This window comes from Mercenaria mercenaria, chromosome 8 (assembly GCF_021730395.1).
Source record: "Mercenaria mercenaria strain notata chromosome 8, MADL_Memer_1, whole genome shotgun sequence".
Taxonomy (NCBI): domain Eukaryota; kingdom Metazoa; phylum Mollusca; class Bivalvia; order Venerida; family Veneridae; genus Mercenaria; species Mercenaria mercenaria.
In genome coordinates, this window is record NC_069368.1 from 74,471,828 (window position 1) to 74,490,939 (window position 19,112).

The following is a 19,112-nucleotide window of genomic DNA, read 5'->3' on the forward strand; positions in this document are numbered from 1 at the left end:
AATGCTTTTAACTGACTTGATAATTGTTCTTTTTGACTTTCTATTTTTTCAGTAATTGGTTTATAAATTTCAGTATACATATCCCGATTTGTAGCTTTTCTATTTTTTTCTCTTATTTCTCTCTAAGAGCTCTCATCTTTTGCCAACTAATTTTTTTCTTATTATCATTTCATTAAGTTTTGATTGCTTTATATTAATAATGTAAGATAATGTAAGATATTGTAAAATAATGTAAAATAATGTAAGATATTGTAAAATAATGTAATATAAAGTTTTAAAACTTTAGTTTTTAATTATATAAATGGAAATTCCAAATTATGATACAAAAAGTGATAAATCCAATAACTTTAAACAATTTTATCCTTTTATGCCAGATTCATGTTTTAGAATGTTATATGTGGATCTTCTGGATCTGGAAAAACAAATACATTAATGCATATACTTCGAAAACCTCTTATATATTATGATAAATTATACCTATATGCTAAAAACCTAGAACAATCTAAATATCAAGATTTAATTAACCACTTAAGTCAATTGCAAAAAAATTAAAAGTAGATCCAAATGAAATACTTGAATATTCAGCTGATCCCAACCAAATTGAACCTTGTGGATCTTGAATCAGAAAAACAAAAAGTAGTAATATTTGATGATTTTGTATGTGAAGATAAAAAAGTTCAAATGAAATAACAAAATACTTTATTCAGGACGCCACAAAAACTGTTGTGTTATTAGTTTAAGTCAGTCTTACTATAAAACACCAAAGATATTCGAATTAACTGTTCACATTATATTTTATTTGAAAGTCCAGGTAAACGAGAAATGATATGATTTGTAATGAACAAATATAGATCGTGATTCATTTGCTAATGCAACAAATCAAAAATTGATTTCTTATATATTGACAAACCAAGGAAGTTTTTAAAAAAAACTTTACTGGTAATATATAATGGGAGTTTTTTAATGATACAAAACAAATAAGTGAAACTGAAAGTGTAAGTAAAGTTAAATTTGATATGATTTAAGTGATTATGCTACTAAAAAGCAATTCAAAAAGCTTAAAAGGAAACGGAATCGTATCTTCACAGAAATAAGGAACTTGATAACACAATGATGAGCATTAGATATGGGAGGTAATGAAATAATCAACCTAGGAAATCCAGATAAACCCAACGATGCAGTTTCAAGACGGTTTGTGTATAAAAATTCAAAGTGTAATAGATGACTATAAACTTGAAGATGTCAAAAGTATAAAACAAACACTAGAAGTAGAAAGTAAAGAATATTGAAGAATTAACAAATGATTTTAAAAAAGAATTCATTATTGATGTTGAATTACAAGGTAAATTGAAGAAGAATGAGCTATGGTGATTCTATAAAGAACTTGAAGAGAATCAGATTTGCAGATGATAACATAAAAGAAGTATTTCAGAGTTAATTTAAACATTTTATTTCACCCAAATTCAGAATTAAGATAGTATGATTAAACATGAAGAACTAAAAGACAAGATTATTGAAGCTGAGAAAAAGTTACAAAATATGTATCAGTTAGAATCAGACAGAAATAATAAACTAAATCTGAAACTGAAAAAAAGCATAAAGATTTATTGAATTATTTTCAATAAACTTGCAGAATATAAATCGTGATTGGAAAAGGCAGCTTCACAAAGAGGTGATGATCATGACACAGCATTAGATACCTTAAAAAAGAGCTCAATTCTAAAATAGATGACTTAAAAACAAATTCGAAATTGGATTAGTATTGTTGACAACCGTCATAATTTAAAGTATGCAGACTTAAGTAATATTACAAAAAAATTACAAGAAGATATGACGCAGCTTAATGCTAAGTTGAAGAACCATAAAAATGAACTGGACTTTGTAGTTGAAAAATCAGTTAAACAAGGAGAGTTAATTACTGCTAATACTGAAGCATTACTGCTAATCTGAAGCAATTAACACAGTTAATATCAGATAGAAAATTTGAAGAAATAACTTGTAGACCTGATTATAATGTTGATGCACGTCACAATAGCAAGTACGAAGAGTTAAGTAACTAAAGGTTTATTACAAAAGAGATTAATAAATTTAATAATCAAATTAATGATAAAATTAAAAAAATAATAAATGATTTGGACTCTGCAGTTAAAATATTAGCTAAACAGGAGAATCAATCACTGCTAATACCCAAGTAATTACTGCTAATACTAAAGCATAAACCGCTAATGTCGGAGGGGAAATTGCTACTAATGATGAAAAAATTTCTAATAATTGGGAAAAAAAATTATAGAAGTAAAGATGCTTTCTTAAAACAAGAAACACAATTAGCTAGAACAAAGAATACTGTTGACAATCTATCTGCTTCTGAAGTTGCCACAACAAAACGACTTGATGATTTAGCTGAAATAATTCTTAAACTTAAAAAAAAGACAGGAAATAGAAAAAAGGGTAGAGGAAGTGAGACATGAAGTGTTTCTCTTTGAATACTATTATAATCATACTTTGATTACATACAAATGAAAAAGTATTTTGACCGTCGCGGTGCCTGGATACATTCAACATATAAAATATGGCCGATCTGAACTATTTAAATATATTTGAAATAAGACCTGGAATTTTCGTAGATTATAAAGATTTTATAAACACAAACCAAGAATATAAAAATAGTGTACTAGATATGCTTTTGAGTGGTGTGTTTATAGTCAGAAAAACCGGAACTTATATAATAGATATTAAGATTTTATTAAAGGGTACGAGCTCTTTAGGTGAAACCGTATAAACCGACTAAAAGCCCAATATCACATTTTATATTTAGGTGGCGGAATTATAGACCTCAGGATGATGTTTTATTTTTTGATATATTTGATAATGTAATATAACAGCTGAGGCAGCTGAGGACTTTGACACTGATAAGTTAATATTATGTATAAAAAAAAATTAAAGTTTATCTAAAACAAGAACAATGTTTGATATTCATCCTTATGGGATTCAGCATCTACAGAAGTAACATTTATGCTTTTGATGGGTAGTTACATTAGATTCTACATATCGGATGAACCTGTATCTTATGATGGAAACAGACTTTTGGATTAAAGGGTTAATTAAAAGCTTAATTAAAGTTTTAATTACTATGTGTACCCTAATAATATACTTACTAATTGAAAATAAAATCAAATACCTTTACATTTTATCAATAAAAATAATCTGCCAAAAGTTTGCCAAAAGTTTGCCAAGTTGGCAGACATTGTCACATTGCTGCCACTTGGCAGAAAAATGGCAGGCTTTTGATTGGTTGAATTTGTGTTTGCCAACGTTCTGCCAAAAGTTTGTCAAGTTGGCAGCGACTGCCACATTGTTGCCACTTGGCAGGATTTTGGCAAATATTTGGTGGAAGTGTTTAATCATATTTTACTATAGGTTTTAACAATAATTTGTTAAAATTTGTTTTAAATTTGTTGAAATTGGTCAGCATTGGTCGGTTTAGGTCAAGGGTTAAAATTAAGTTGGGTCAAAATCGGGCTCGCTACCCCATATATATAACTACTTATCTGTTTTGCTCTAAACCTTGTTCAATATTTACCACCTTATGTAAGTTATCCTATGTGCTGTTTCAAATGCTTTGCAATATTTTTATCCTGTCTTAGTTGCTTTAATTTTGAGTTGCTTAAATTTTCATGAGTCTTATGTGCTACCTTGTGTGTTATTATTTGTACTTAATATTATGAGTCTTATTAGTTATTAATGTGCTTTGCTTTGTACTTGGCTAACTGGCTTTTAGTCTCAAAATCCAATATGCTGTTTTTACGGGTTTTGTACCTTAATTTATTTGCAACTCGCTTGATTAGTTTTGTGTCTCAGTTTACCTGCTTGGTTTTGCTATGTAACTTATGCATTTTATTTTACATATGTTGTACATACACACTATGTAATTTATAGTCGGTTAAAAAGCTTTTATGAGCTTATTTTGTATTGTTTGAACTCTTGCCGACTTTAATTAAAGCTTACTTACTTAATATCATCAAATATGTGGATTTTATACGAAATAAAGAACAGCCAGATTTTGTGGAGTTCAGCATATAAAATTATCTGAGAACTCTATAGAAATATGTTGCATTCGGTCCTCGTGGATATATGAAGAACGAATATCCAGTTTTGCAGTCATTTAAGAAATTATATACATGTATACATTTTTGATCGTTGACAGGTAATGTCACAGTACTTACACAATGGTATAGATATAGAGCGTTGGACTAACAGTACACAATCGTGCAGAGTGTTTGGCTCCTTATAAGGAGGCTGGCAGTTCCGGTTACAGCGGGACTCTGCAGAAGACTCCGCAGTCCCTTACCAAGATGCGAGTACTGATAGGAATCCTAGGCCAGAAATCCAAGCTAAGCAATCATCGAAGGTAGATTTACAAAATGATATTGGTCACTAAAGGGAATTTAAATGTCTGATCGATTTACTATATTTTGTACACTATTTTGTGATTGATAAAACCATATTAGTTTCAATAGATTTTTTAGAGGAGTTGTTTCAACTTTCTTTTTTGTACGAATACGGTATAACCCTCTACTACTGCACATATAAGGGCATGAAATAATTTAAAGACAAATATATCCAAATTTTGTGACACGATCCCCTTATATAAGGAAATAAAACGTTTGGGTACAGAGACGGTACACAATCACGTGACTTGTGATGTTTCAACTGGGGTATCACGCCAAGCAGAATTCGTAAACAAAACGGTGTTTTTGAAGGTAAAGATTTTATAGATATATTTTTGTAAAATGACACCTAGCTGGTACAAGTCCTTATATCAATGCGTACCTCCGGTGATATAACATCTTTCCGTGTCTGCTTTAGTTTTGCTGGTAACTCGGACAAACCGCAATGCTTCCACAGCAAGCGTATTTTCAAATGGTTTGAAAACCAAACCCAAGCGACTGTTCCTTGATAAACGACCAACTAGTTGTCACCGCTGCGTTCTCTTTGATATCTACGATAATTTTAGTAGAATTTTCGCTCAAAAAATGGCGTATTTCTGGATAGATCGTCGAACTCGAAAAATGTCCGTTCTAAATTCCAAAAGCTCTCACAGAAAGCACTATTTTAAATCGCGATTTTTCGTTCCTTTCGTTGAATGCAATGCCGCAATTAACGCAGGTATTTAAACGTTCCCTACCAACCCTATAATTTGTAAAGTTTACTGCACGTGGATAGTGATATTTTCAAGAATATGCGGGTAGCTCAAAAACATGCTCTCAAAGCCAGTTACTTATACCAATGCTGTCACATCAAGCAAAAATCTTTAGCTGACCACTTTCTACTGTTAGTTTTGCCAAGAAGATAAAGCAAAATGTTTCTTATTTGACATATAGTCCTTTCCCAACTGGATGTCACATGAATTTAGTTGTATCCAGACAACACAAGAATAATCAAAAGATATAACGCAAATACTAAATTTGCTGTTAACATGCGGTCAATACAAAAGGAGCATCATGGAAGGCACGTGGTTTTTAGAATAATGATATCACGAGGTACATATGTTTTAGCAAACATGTTTTATTACATTTTTATTAAATGGCTAAAATGCGAAATTAACACATTGTGATCATTTTTGCCACATACTACTTAACGAATAAGAGAAATTAATAAGATGGATAATGCTTCGGAAACGATATCAAATATTTCGCAAGTCTCAATTTTTTTTACTACATCGTAAAATAGCTGGCGTTGTCAATAATAGTTGCAGGGCTACCTATCATTAGCTTTAATCAGGCGACGAAATATGATTTGAAATTAACAGAAGGTAAATTCACCTCGCAAATCAATCAATCATGGAAATATAATGTTTTCTTCACATAAATATTTGAGAGAAAAATGGTGTTCTCGAATTTTAGAGTTTAACATTGCACTGATATATATCCTTATTAATCTTTATTGATTTTGACAATCTAACCAAACAATTCGACAGAAAAAGCAGGCAAAGTGCGTGCGCAACAGCTTAAATACATGTTGGGCTAGCAATTTCGTCTCACAGCTTTGCACAGAAAAAAAAAAGAGTGCAAAAACTGGTCAGTAAGTAAGCTGTTTTATAAACAAGGACTGTCGGGGATCTTTATGATACCGGATTTCCTAGCGACTTATATATTTTCTTATAAAACGTTTCGGAAGAGGATAAGGCTTTCACAAGTATATAGAAATTCCTGTCTATGGATGGCGATGATATTCAGTTACTGCTATGGTATTCAATCATACAAAGGCACTACGTCGCCGCCGGATAATGAAATGGGTACATGTGATTTATAAACATGCGAATCACGAGGATTCTGTGCAATTAATTTACTACATTGTACCTGTATGAACAAAAAAATCGACTAGTTTTAGGAAAAATTATACAGAGAATTTGTTCTCAATTCAAGCACGTTTTTATTTCAGCTTCGTTTCCATTTCTGGAACTCTCGTTAGCTGCATTGCATTTTATTTCTGTTCCCTGTCAGATCAGTTTTGGTGCGTATGCGAAACAGCCATTACATTGAAGTAAATGAAATTATTGTCCGAAATATCGACATTTCGTAAAACGGTTTTGCGGAACTATTATGCATGAAGAAGAACGTTGAATAGTAGAATAGTTTTTCTAGAAAATTAACGATAATCATGATAAGCGTGCCCGTTAAGTTAACATATAAAAACAAAATGATATGGTAACACAGAGGACTCGATCCGCTATAACAACGAGATGGATTAATACATGTGATATTATGATGTTAATTAATAAATGTTTTTACTGGGTTTTCAATGATTATCGTTATTTAGGTTCACACACCGAATAATAATAACGGAACATAAGGAATATTCATTAGTTCTTGATCGATGTATTATAAACGCCACGTGCCAGTTGGATACATGGCGGGAAAATGGAAGAATCAATCGGTCTCCACGGATTTTATATATATCTTACATAAGTGCGAGATACAGTAAATAATCGGTGGCATGATTCCATAAGAATCATTTTGCTTTATCTTCTTGGTATAATTAACAATAGAAAGTGGTTAAGCTGTCAACTAAAGATTTGTGCTTTATGTGACAGCATTGGTCTAAAGTAACTGGCTGTGGGAGAATGTTTTTGAGTTACCCACATTTTCTTGAAAATTTCACTATCCACGTGCAGTAAACTTTACAAAGTATTGCGCTGGTAGGGAAAAACCTTACATGCGTTAATTGCGACATTGCATTCAACGAGAGGAACGAAAAATCGCGATTTAAAATAGTGCTTTCTGTGAGAGCTTTTGGAATTTAGAACGGACATTTTTCGAGTTCGACGATCTATCCAGAAATACGCAATTTTCTGAGCGAAAATCCTACCGGAATGATCTTAGATGTCAAAGAGAACGCAACGGTGACAACTAGTTGGTCGTTTATCACGGAACAGTAGCTTGGGTTTGGTTTTCAAGCCATTTGAAAATACGAATGCTGTGGAAGCATGGCGGTTTGTCCAGGTTACCAGCAAAACTAAAGCAGACACTGAAAGATGTTATATCACCGGAGGTACGCATTGATATAAGGACTTGTACCAGCTTGGTGTCATTTTACAAAAATATATCTTTAAAAACCTTACGTTCAAAAACACCGTTTTGTTTACGAATTCTGCTTGGCGTGATACCCCAGTTGAAACGTCACAAGTCACGTGATTGTTCACCGTGAGAGAGTCATTCGTAGCTGTAAGCCCTGGAGGGTAATTGGTGAAATGTTTTATTCAAGTTAGTATTATTATTATTATTATACCAGATTTATATAGCGCCCTTTTCATGATCAATTTCACGTTCAAAGGCGCTTTACATAGTTCAAATGCAGCCATACAGGGCGCATAATTCATCCTCTACTAGTACAGACACAGCGATCTGACCAGAGGGACAGAGTGAGACAAAGCCCCCACGACAGAGAGATCAGAAATCAGATACAGGCCTGTCCGGCTAACTTAGCCTAGCTCGTTGCGAATAGACAGCCTGGTTCTTTAACGTGCCCAGTGTATAGCACTGATACACTGTGTTCCTGACCAGTACACCTCTAGTTGGGTGGGAAACACTGAAAAACGTTTCTGAAAATTCCCGAGTAGCTGCCGGGGATCGAACCCCCGACCTCAGGATTGGAAGGCCAGTGTGCAAACCACTGAGCTATCCGTCCACCAGTTAGTAACCTGGGGTGGCTAACTCGAAACTTACGATATCGCTGAATTTACGAGGTTATTTACGACAGTGTTAAGGTAACACTAAGTTAACGCTATTTCGATAACTCAAAGCATACCTTATCAGCCTCGTATGTTGAGCCTGACTTACGATACCATAAATGTAAATAAGTGCATAAAAATGAAACGGGAATCTTTCACATTTGTAATTGTCCTACCTTTAAGGAAAAATTATATAACAACTTGTAATTATTTGCTTCATTTTTGTGTTGATTTAGTTTAACTAAAGCAATTAGGAAATACTTATTAAATCCCACAGGTATCCGTACTGGAGCAAGGGTATATGGAGATTTTTGGAACTTCGTGAAATCGTTCAAAAGGTCCTTTTTGCTGTTGTATAAAAATGTCAGTATATATATTCATCGGATGTCAGATATTCCCGTATTTGAAAGCGGCAACCTAGACATTTCAGAAATATTTTTAAAATGAATTTCGTGTAGTAATTGTTGATTCTACGGAAGCGTGAAAGGGCCATCAGACGCTATTAATACGTTTTATTACGTTACGGCCGCGGAAAGGATATAATTATAGTTGATATAATTTTTATCGCATTTTTCAGACATATCAAAAAACACCCGGCCCAGTGGCCTATAAGCCAACTGTGAATGAAATTCGTATGAAATTAATGGCTTACAATAGGCACCCTAATGTGTTTTCTAGTAAAAGAAGTCAAGTGCCACATTTGTGATCAGGAAAAGTTAATAGGTTCTTATATAATTGTACTAAAACAGTAATACATTGAATATATACAATAGCGACAAAATTATACACAATATGTATATATATGTTAGGTAAATTTGAATGGTTAAAGCGCCGACAGTGGTTAGTTAGGGAGGTTGTGTTCCACCCTCCTCCATAGGATGGTTTGTGGTGGGGGGCTCCCCCAAGGAAAAATAGGATTTATGATACGAAAGACACACCTTGGTGCGCTGTTTTTATTTAAAAGAAAAAATTACTCTTTCCACCGGGTATTAATATTAATTTATGGTTCATTTGTAATGTGTCTCTCTTGCGATGGAGGTCTCGGGTGCAACACAAGACTTACTTTTTGGGAGGTGAATGTATGATATTCATCTTGATGGAGCTCCTGGTTTATTTCATACGAGTAAAACTAAACGTAAAAATGTTCAAACAATTTTCCCTACAATCAAAGTTCCGTCTAATGTTGCTGTCATGCTGAAAATGACATTAATTTTCTATGAAAACAGTTCTTCTTTCATACAATGACAAGGATGGTGCTAAAAAGACTGGATATCAGTATAACTCACCACGCATATAAGAGCAGAATGCCATTTAATAAATTGTTTGCGACGTAAAATTAAAATAAAACTTCATTAGGTTAAAAAAATCAAATACATATTAATTAATGATTACAGCATAAATGAAGTTTCATCAATTGACCATGATACCACATGTCCACGCGACATTACCTATCGTCTGCATATGACGCTTCAACAGCAACTTCGCGCTTAATATTCTTCAAAACAAGTGAAAATAAACCGCACCGTTGTCCATCAATGATATTTTGATAAAAATGAATTACATATAAACTATAATGATATATATCATTAAGTTTCAAATGATTTTGTTTTTGGCACCAACAAATTGATCGGTTTATTTTGAATCTTAACCATACTTTGAAATCAGATTAGGTTTGGAAAAAAATGATTTCTTTTTAAGATGAAAAAGCCAGAAAACGTTGGTATGTAAACGTTTCTGGTGGAGGATGTAATCAACCCCAACCTCCCAATTCCCAGGTTCCGTAAATTATTGCTCCGGTTATAAGTGCCAAAATGACGATGGGAGGGGTGTGAATTTCAGTCGGATCCGAATGTTACGCGAATGAAAAATGCATTCCTTTTGAATGTTTGGAAACAGCTATTTGGTGGGTTTTAACAGGCCTATTTTATTACATATATATGGGAGTCAGGGCGTAGCGCAACCAATTCTGAAGCTACTCAGCGGGAGGATGTGAAAAGGGGAGTCCTCTTCCATTTGTGTGGGTCAGTTGAATCTCCCCACGGGTAAACATTCTGGGAATAGAAAGAGAACTTGTGGCTTCTTGTAAAAGCGACTAGCCGGTATGACCTGCGTAGATCTATAATGCACATGACAGACACGTAGCTCAGCACACTAATATACGCACAGGCATGTCGTCATTTTTCGACAATAAAAATATAAAAAAAAATCAATAAATAAAATTTGAAGGACGACGGGATAGGCGATTCCGGTTTAAAGACGAAATGAAGATTCAAAGAGGCTTTTTGCACACATTTAATGTTGAACTGTGATAGAGGTATACAGTACATCCTGCATTAGCGGTCACCTACAGGTATTAATTAAGCAGCCACTTGCCAATCTAGAAACCTCCCAAACTGACTTATCTATTGTTCCGAACAAAAAGCTCTAAGATATTGTTTTGATATAATTATGGGCAACACCTTTGACCCCCATCCTTGGCTGATACTACAATACTGGAGCTTATTTGAAACTGCAGAGTGAAGATCAAAGTTTATACTGGTATCTACAATGTATGACATAACTTATTTGAGACAGACATTATGGTACTTTTTTTAGTATGATAAATATATAGATTTTTATTCGTATAAAATACTCGTACAATTTTGAAGCAATGGTATGTGTAAACGTGTAACAAGACTTTATCATTAGGTTCAACACATCTGACCGAATGAGTTTTGCAGTTGTTGGTTTAAATTCTAAATTTGAGTAATTTAAGTCGAAGAATTTGACGGGAAACTTAATCCTCTACTTTTCTTGGAATGAAAGTAGATATACATTCATCTCTAGTTGATATAAGACGTTTTTTTCCCCTGCAATCATTTGAATTTCCGTACATTTACAGTATTAAGGTTTCTGTCTGTTTATATTATTCGAACGCAGTTATCAAGAGCTTTTTTCTCATTTTGTTTTACAAATGCAATGACACTGCAACTTATATGTTCATATGAGCAAGTAATGAGATCCAAGCAATTTAAAAGGCAAAAAGACTTGCGGCATTCATTTCGCTATTTACGTTTAAAAGCAGTTTCATCGGACCATTTTTTCCATAGTATTGTAGACGCTTTTTGCATTTAGTAGTGTTTAGATTATGATGCAAATGTATCTGATAACATATACTGTCATTTTAATATAGTAAACTTTTTTGACCGCTAATGATTCAGTATTATATCCTGGTAAATCTTTTGAAGATTACTAAAATTTCTTTCCTGACGTTTCTAAATCATGAAAGGATATCAAAGTAATTCTTAACCTATCATCCACTTTTTGTAATAGTGGTAAAACTTCTGTTGATATAAATCTACATTTGAGCGCGGTAAGCATTTAAAGTGCGCGTCTACAATAGAAATTATTATATGAATGACAGTTGTGAAATATTTACTAAACTGTAGGACTAGGAGTACCAAAATCTGCATTAGGCAAGTACATTTATTTTGACCGTGTCCCAGAGTGTCAGATATGCATATGCAACAGAAATGTTTTATCAATCACTGAACTAGCTAATTACATTAAAATGTGGAACATCTTAATTGAACGACTGAAACGTCGAGATCTGATATTTCTTCAAACATGTTCTCGTAAGTAGGAGTCCGAAATAGATGCGTTAATCACACAGCAAAATATATGATATAAGACAGAAGAAAGTATCAGTATTATATAACTAACATACGAAATATCAGTTTATATAATATTGACTGAAAATTTCCTATACACGTTAGGAATTGAAAAAAAATGTTTTGATGAACATCGGAAGGTTTATACCATCAATTCAAAAAGTGACGTGCATGTTTGAGGTCATTTGAAGATCTTTGCAAATATTCATTAATACTCGTATCTCTTATGTTTTTTTTACTAAATAAAATGCCATTGCTCAATACTTGTATTAATGTATTAAAGCAACTTTATATGGTTTGAAATGATAGTTGCCTTGCAGGCAGACGAAAAAAAAACAACAGATTTTTTAAGAAATTACCTCTATACCGATTTAAAAAAACAACAGGAATGGGAAAAGCTAGATTATCATTTACGATATAGATAATGCACCATTTGTTTTACCTTAAGATACGGTATTACTTAAGGTATCTCGTATCTTACGAGAAGATTGAGATAATCAAAAAAATCCCTACGAGCAAGAAAAGGTGACGTTACGACCACCTTAGGACTTAAGGGACCTTTGAGTTAGTCACCCCTGTATCTTTTTGTGTTCATCAGGCCTAGAATTAGTTTAATCTGTTTAGATATTTGAATGACTTTTCCAAAAACGTATCGGTTTATATATTTCGTAAAAATATTAAAAAGGTACACGTTAGACGCCTTGTTTGCTGTAACAGTGTAAGATGAAGTATTTGTTTGATAGGAGCTGATGACTTAGACATTTTTAGCGCTAGCAAAGAACTTTTTGTTTCAATAAATAATTTTACAGTGTGTATTTCCTGATTTTCTATTTTTCGAGGTGTAGATAAAGCCTAATATGTTTAAAGAAATATTAAAAAGAGCCAAATGCACATGGTACAACCCTTTAGCAGCAGCTGCTGCTACTTCTATTAAGAGGCTGCTTTATTCCGAACAATATATTCCATTTCTAATTACTGTTTCGGTAATAATTAAAATTCATCACGAATATCTTTAAGGTTCATTTAAATGTATTTCTAGAATATTGATAACATTAAAATATATTGCAGAGGATTCGCCTTTCTTCACTAGCAAACAAGCGATGGCTAGTATGAGTTGGAAACTTGCACCGCATGTACAACTCGTCTACATCGGAACAGTTTATTTTCTGTTCAAAGCCGGGGAATCTATGCTGGACACACTTGTCCGCCCTTACTTATTGCAAGCCGTGTGTAAAAAGCAAAATTCAAACAATGATAGCGTATGTTTAATTGTTGAACAAGCATCAGAATTATTGAACGAGGTTCAAAAGGAAGCTAGTCGTTACTTCGTTTTTTATCGCCTATCGGCGAATATCCCCGTATTAATATCTGCACCGTATCTTGGAGCATGGAGTGACAAACATGGACGCAGATTACCTATGGTTTTCTCGTGCATCGGGACAGTGTTGGCAGTCACGATTTATATAGGCAGCATGTATCTCAAAGACGGAACATACAAAGTTTGGGTCGTTCTCTGTGGAAGTTTGTTTCAAGGTATATGTGGGAAAGGGGCAGTGTTTTCAATGGCTGTAAATTGTTTAATTGCTGAAGTGTCGGAAGACAGATACGTTACTAAGCACACAGGAATGATATTTTCTATGAGCTTTTTCGGTCAGAGTTCTGGTGCATTTTTAGCAGGAGTAATGGAATGTAGTTTATTACTATCATATGTAACAGTAATCGGAATAAAAATAATAACCATTCTCATCATTTTGTTTCTCGTTAAAGAAACTGCTGCTTTGAAGGAAACGACATACGAAGAAATATGTGGCGAACGAAAAAGTAGGTGTAATACAAAAAAAGAAATATCAGAGAAGTACGTAAAAGAAACTGTTTTATCAAGGGTTACAAAAGGAAAAGAAGAAGTGAAGCGTTATTTAGATGTGAAAGAAAGGGGACATAGTGAAGTGGTTGAAGAACTTTCTAAGCAAAGACTGATGTGTATCAATTTTTGCGGCGGAATTAAATCTTATTTAGATGTGGTTACAAAAAGAAGAACACATACTAGCAAATCCCTCATCGCAGCCATATTGTTTATTACATTTATTCACGGATGCGATGTTTCTGGAGTAGTTGACGTTTTTCTTCTCTTTGCCACGAGAAGTCCATTCAGCTGGTCAAACGCTACATATTCCTACTTTGTATCGTTGGAGAGTGTTTCAGTTGGTTTAGCTCTTGTAATTATTCTACCTTTCTTATCCAGTGTCTTCAAACTATCCGATTTTACATTTATTATCATTGGGGTATTGTGTAAAATTATCCGTTTTATTTGCACAGGTGTAAGTACCGAATCCTGGATGCTGTATTTGTTGGTTCCCATTTGGGCTGGTTCTTCATTTTATATCTGTATACGCTCAGTTTTATGTAAATGTGTAGAAGAAAACGAATTAGGTAAACTTTTTTCTCTGTATTCTTCCGTAGACACTATATCTTACCTTACTGGTTCTTTGATTTACACAAGTCTTTACGGCGCCACAGTGTCAGTATTACCAGGCATTACATTTTTCGTTATGGGATTTATTAATATACTTATTATTGTCGTCTTTGTTCTAATGCATAAGAACTTTGACCAAGTTAATATTGCTTAACACAGTCTTCCATTAACTCAGTCTCAATTTCACTTTTATGATAATAATACTATTTTACACCTTATTCGTTCTATGATTTCTACATTTAATTCTAGCCGAGCTTCTTTCCTTGTTCATTTTAGACCCATATTTGCTTAAAACATCATATAACCAAATAAAATCAAAGCCTTGAGATGTCTGGTGGTTGCGGGTTTTGCTAGAATTATTTTCATTTAAAATGCAAATCTATAAATATACATGTGTAAGAAACAAATACTAATGTGCCTCATATTTAAGATAAACTCTGCCTGACCTTACAAGAACAGCTGGAAGTCAGTGATGTAACCATGGACTGGAATACCTAATCATTGGCCGATCTTATATAATCTAAAGGCCAGTGTGAATGGATTGAGGATGAATAAGAACTACTTGATCATTGATAATTCATCCGCATTGTTCTTGAATGGGACTACTTTGTGTAGCACATGAACATCCTTCCTTTGGATGTGATTTGGAATCAAATAAAGATACTACATGATTGTCAGAAATACACCTAACTTTGGTAGCGGGATAAACCCGCAACCAAAAATTGTATGCGTGTATCGACAGTTTGAAGAAATGACAGTATTTATTCAAAAATCTTTCCCACTCGCTTCTTTTTTATTTGACTGTCACTATTACCAAGAATAAACGTATACAAACGAATGTATTAATGCTTGGGAAAAGATGTGTTAATTTTAAACAGTCGTTACACAAAAATGTTGTTAAATAATTGTTTATACTTTTGTATTTGCAAAAGATTGGAGAAACACAGAATAATTTTGATTCAACAAATTTTGGTTTAACGTCGCACCGACACCAATAATATGGACAATAACTGAAATATGACATTCATAAAACTTTGATACATGAAATATTAAGGATAAACAGCAACATTGCCGCATTCCGTGATCTTGTTGAGTTCAGCTGTGAACTGTAATACCACTGGTACTGTACTACATTTGAAAGCGGAGGAATAATTCAGAAATTCTTATGACTAATGAACAGAATTAAGTTAAAATTCTCATTACTTTAATGCATTTGTACATAAAAAGAATACCTTTCTTTGAATTTCATTAAACATTAAAATACTGATTTCTATTTTGTTCTGATATTAGAAGAGACATACCATGTAAACCTATATAATACACTTTATGTATTGCTTGCTGGTCAATAACCAAAGCTATTGCCCTAGGTATGAAGGATTGGCCGGCAAGTCATTCAATAAATGTTTCATTACATAGCATTAAAGTTCATTTCACAGTTTTATTTTTTAATTTTGACATATTAGCGCAGCGAACATGTGTTAAATATAAATCGTCATTGCACAAGACTATGTAACGGCGACTTATAAGAGAAAACATGTAATATATAATTTTCATATTTATATAGATAACATACTTCTCTCTTACAATAAGCTTTCGGTATGTTTACTATGTGGTCGTAAATTATGACACCTTTTTTGAATAGAGGTACCAATTAGAAGTCTGAAAAATATAATAGTATTTTACAATGCCGTAACGGAAGCTTGCAAATTATAATTCATTACTGGCCATTAATTCAGTGTATGCAACAAGCTCCTTGCCCATCTTTCATTATCAGCTGTTTTATATTATCACTTTATATGCCATTATAATGAACAACACGCCGATATACTTGGACGAAACCCCATTCGAAAAGCGATATACCCTTTAAACAGAAATTTATACAATACGGAAATATTTTGTATGGTACGTGCTTAAAGACACTGATTCTGGTATGTCTGGTATGTGGCCTATGGAGATGATAAGGTCTGCGTATTGGCGATAAGGGCCAATACACAAGTTGGGACCATTGGTAGACTTGCTTCTGTTTATCATAATAAGCTACTGTATAGCTACTGTGCAATAAATAAATTGCAGGTGATATTTCTCACCTTTATAGCAAATCAGTTCTCACCTTTATAACGAGTTTAGAAAGCTTGATTGAATTGGGGCTAAATAAAAAAAGTGATAAGATACAACAGTGTTTTTATCATATTTTAATAAAGTAAGTTTTTTAACAATTATATCTCATTATTGCTGTTTTTTTATTATCAAAAATATAAAAAATGCATTCAGGCACATAGCTTTCAGAAGAAATAAATTATTGTGTATTTTGAACAATGATATATCTTTATTGCTGGATTTTATTATACATTATTTAGACAACACAAGAGGAATTAAGCATTTTAATATATAACATCCTTCTGTCTGTATACCTTCTTTATCTATTAAAAATGCATCTGAACGCTTCTTTAATTTCTGATAAAATCCAGCAATTATCGTCTTTTTTTTTGTTTGTTACTTTTGCTAAAAAGATCATAATCATTGAATAAACAAACTTGTAATTTCTCTTATTAAGTTTTGAATAATTATTTTATAGTGAGAACTGCTTTGCTATAAGAGTTATAATTTAATTGGCCAGGACATTACTCAACATGACTGAGCAATCAAAATTAGTATCTTATCAATTAAAATAATTTTGTGTACATTCTGAAAAAAAGACTTAAAAAAAACAGCATTTCAATTAATAAAATGCAAAACACAGGAAATAACCAATTTACCTGTAGGCAATAAAATTTATGATTCTCTGACAATGATTAGGCTACATGTCAAGTCTACAGGGGTTTTATGGACCCTTATCAGACTGGACCAGACAGGATCTTGTATATTGGGGATTAAAAAGTCTGGTATTTGGGGGGGGGGGGGGGGGGGGGTCACTTATATAGGAGATTTTCTTTGCCTTTAAATTGCAAGTCAATGATTGGAAAACGACATGCACAGCATATAACGCCGCCGATGTTGCTGTTAAATACAATTTTCAATCTCATACAGTTTCTATACATTGTAGGAAATTGCAGAAAATAAGATTAAAGGTCATTGAAGTATGTAAAGTGCAATATGGAAGTAAAGGGGGTGGGGATGGGGGTCCAGTTAGGTGTCTGCGCAAAATGTTTTTTGATCCTCTTTATATTTTATGACAACATACCTATGTGTATTAAGTTTCATTAATAAGTGTTACTGTTGCCAGTTTTGCCTTACTTTTATAGATATTCACATTTAAAGTGGGTGGGGTAATTTGACATGTGACCAGCCGGGAACACAATTTCCGTTGTTTTTTTTTAAAAATGGTTCAAACTTTTTACCTGGAACTTTTAATAAATTATCTATGCACTGGACATTCACACACACACATGTTGCATTTTAAATTGTCTTGAATACTTTTTCATCACAGAGCCACAAGTGGCTTAATTAAATTTAATGATTTTCAATGGACAAACCTCACCAAAAATCTAAAACATTTTTTTATTAGTTGAGATATTCAGGTGTTTTTTTTTCAGCAGATATTGTAAACTAAATAAACATTTAAATGACAGTATATCAGTACACCCTGATGAATATTGGAAGAGTGGTACACTCTCAAACTGGGAAAAAGTGGGTGGAGTAATAAAACATACGAAGCAACACTATTGCAGGAATAAAAATTGTGCAGTTCAAGAAATGACCTCAGATTGTCTACTACTATCTTAATTGTGACCCCATGAGTGGTAGGGGGGCATATAGATTTGGTCTTGTCCGTGCATCTGTCCGTCCGAAGTTCGTCACGCACCTAGCTCAAAATGTATTTGATATAATTTGATGAAACTTTGCGTGAGTCTTTATCATGATATGAACTTGTGTACCTCCTATTTTTTGTCTGACTCCGCCCCTTATTTCCAGAGTTATGGCCCCTGACACAGTCAAACCACACATTTTCACCTTGTGACGCACCTAGGTAAAAAAAGTATTTGATATAGATTGATGAAACCTTGCATGCGTTATGGCCCCTGAAATAGTCAAAAATGCACATTTTCACCTAATTATGCGCCTAGCCCAAAAAGTGTTTCATATAAATTGATTAAACCTTGCATGAGTCTTTATCACGATATGAACTTGCGCACCATCTATTTTTCGTCTGGCTCTGACCCCTTTTTCCAGAGTTATGGCCTCTGAAATAGTTCAAAATGCACATTTTCACCTTGTGACGCACCTAGCTCAAAGGTATTTGATATAACTTGATGAAAACTTGCATGAGTCTTTGTGATGATGTAAACATGCGCACCTTCTATTTTTCATCAGGCTCTGATCCCTATTTTCAGAGTTATGACCCCTGAAATAGTCAAAAAAGCACATTTTCACCTAATGACGTGCATAGCTCAAAAAGTATTTGATGTAAATTTATGAAACCCTGCATGAGTCTTGATTATGATGTGCACACTTGACATTCTTCTTGAGAATCTTATAGCTTATTACAGAGTTATGACCCTTAAAATAGCCACAACAGTGGATGTTTTGTTTGTGATGCTCCTAGCTCAAAATGTATATGGCCTAGAATAATGAATCCTTTATATAAAATGTTTGTTAAGGCTATATCCCCTTAAAACTGCAAACATAAATTATTGAATTATTTTCCCTTATTTGTGACAAATGTACCAGTGGGGGCAATCCCTGTGTCCTACAGACACATTCTAAGTATATTAATTACAGCCTTGGTTGATAAACTTTCTGGAACTTAAAGTTGCTTATT